The sequence below is a fragment of the Silene latifolia genome, chromosome Y (genome assembly GCF_048544455.1).
Source record: "Silene latifolia isolate original U9 population chromosome Y, ASM4854445v1, whole genome shotgun sequence".
Taxonomy (NCBI): Eukaryota; Viridiplantae; Streptophyta; class Magnoliopsida; order Caryophyllales; family Caryophyllaceae; genus Silene; species Silene latifolia.
Genome location: NC_133538.1, coordinates 296,166,235 through 296,168,709, shown reverse-complemented (window position 1 = coordinate 296,168,709; position 2,475 = coordinate 296,166,235). Strand labels below are relative to the sequence as shown.

Here is a 2,475-nt window from a genome sequence, read left to right as displayed (position 1 = left end):
GGAAGTAAAACTCCTCAAGGTTTGTTCTAATTGTTTTCAAGTTGTTTGATATTTTGCATGTCTAGAAGGTCACAAGGTGACTTGTTACCCTTTGATCACGAAATTGAAAGGACTTTGACAACCAATAGAAGACTTGCTAGGAGAACTTTGAGAGGTATTGGTGAGGTTGTAGATATTCAACCAAATACTATTGAGTTAATCAACCCTTTTGCAAGAGTAGGTGAGGAGAACCCAACACAAAATCAACCCACAATGCCAAAGTTTTAATCACATTCCATACCCACCGAGGAGAACCTACCCAATGGTACTCCCACACCACAACATCTAACCGGAAATTTTATTGCCAAATCCGCATTTATCCAATTAGTCGAAAGAAGCCAATTTGGGGGGATGCCTAGTGAAGACCCTCATTCTCATATGGAGACTTTTTGTGACTATTGTGATGCGATTTCTTAAACCGGTGTAACTCAAGACCAAATTCGATGGGTCTTATTTCCTTTTTCTCTAATTGGCACCGCAAAACAATGGTTGAAAGGCCTTGATAAGGCTACTCTCGGAATTGACTCTTGGAAAAAGTTGGCTCTAGCTTTCTACAAAAAGTTCTATCCACCGGAAAAGACTAACATGCTAAGAGCTCAAATTACGGGTTTAAGCAAAGGGATGAAGAATCTTTGTATGAAGCTTGGGAGCGATTCACGGGAATTTGTCGCTCATGTCCTCACCATGGACTTAGCGAGTGGTTCTTGGTACAACAATTTTGGAACGATCTTTATGAAGATTCAAGGAACATTCTCAACATGGGATCAAATGGAATGTTCACCGAAGTTGATGACAATCAAACTTGGAACAAAATTGAGGAAATGGCGGTCCATAACTCATAATATAGTAGACCTCGCAAGGCTACTAGAAGAGGAAAGCATGAAGTAAACTCCATTACTCAATTGGATGCTCAACTTAGTGCTCACATTGATACCATCAATTTGAAGTTTGAAAAAGCTATGGCTAGACTTGAAGAAGCCTCAAAATCACCAACGCATCATGTTAATGCCATGACGGCATCTTCATCAATCCCAAGTGGGATATGTGAGAATTGTGGAACTTTGGGACATGACCAAAGTGAATGTAGGGGAACAAATGAACAAGTGAATGCTTCCCAAGCATACAAGAGTGGTACTCCTCATTCAAACTATTACAATGAAAACACCAAATTCCATCCAAATCTCTCATAAAAAAGCCAAAATGTTCAAAACCCTCAACCAACATACACCCCACCTCCCATGAGAAACCAAAATCAAAGACCCTTTTACAACCAAAACCAAGGTTACCAAAATCAAACTCCATACAATCAACAAAATGACCAAGGTTTTGATGTTCAAAAAGCGGTCCTCCAAATGCAAAAGAATCAACAAGATTTTTTCACTCAAATGCAAAAGGATAGTCAAGCAAAGCAAATCACCATCAACAACATTCTAGCTCACACCAAAATGTTGGAAACCCAATTGACGCAACTAGCATCTTCAAGCTCACAAAGACAAAAGGGGCAATTACCACCTCAAAGTAATCCCCTAAGACATGAAACGGTTAGTGCCATTCACTTGAGGAGTGGTAGAAGGTATGAAGCACCGAAAAAGAAAGTTGAGGATGAAGTTGTGGAAGCTAGTGACAAAGAAGAAATTGTGCAAAACTCCAAGGATGGAGAACCATCAAAAGAAGAAATTTCAAAGAAAAATGAAGACAGGGTCAAGGAGAAGGAGCCCATTGTGATTAGACTTCCTTTTTCGAGTCGTCAAGCCAAGCCCAAATTTGATGACCAACTTGGAAAATTTATGGAAATTGTGAAGAATTTGGAAGTCTCGATTCCTTTCACGGAATTAATCAAACACGTGCCTGAAGGAAAAGTAGATCTATATACTAACATATTCATATATGTTTTAATTTAATTTGTCATAAAATTAATAAGTGATCTTATGCATGCAAACTAATAAACAATATAAAGAAGAAACCATCATCTTACATTGTGATTTTCGGATTTATGGGCACAAGTGAGTTCACCTACTCACTTGTTCTTGAGCTTCCAAATATTGGATGAACAAGGTTCAAATTAGAACCTCTCCCAAAAGCATATACCCAAGGAACACTCATAATAACCAATATTATTTAGATCTAGTAATAATATTGGTTTTACTATAAAATTGACACAAAATAAATTGTATTTTTGCTCTTGAATAATTCGGTCAAGAGGGAGTATATGTGAGATTTTATTTCTCTAGAATTAACATAAATTGTAGAGAGTTTTATTGCATTTTTCTTACACTAGAAAAATTAGATGGAAAGAATGAATAATCTTATTGATCCATATGGTTGCACATACAAGAGGAAAACCGGTTGGAGGGGGGGACTTTTGGGGAGCCAATGCATGGTCTTTGTCTTCTCAAGGAAAGAGTAGGTATGCATGGCTAGAAGTAGTCTTTTTAT

General features: G+C 37.7%; 1 non-coding gene across 1 annotated transcript; it reads right to left on the bottom strand.

Annotated features, from left to right (window-relative positions):
• Positions 1-624: 624 nt before the first annotated feature.
• LOC141635164 (small nucleolar RNA R71) lies at positions 625-730 on the bottom strand. The gene has a single exon (XR_012539868.1). It is a non-coding gene; the product is annotated as a small nucleolar RNA R71 (small nucleolar RNA).
• Between the last annotated feature and the right edge of the window lie 1,745 nt (positions 731-2,475).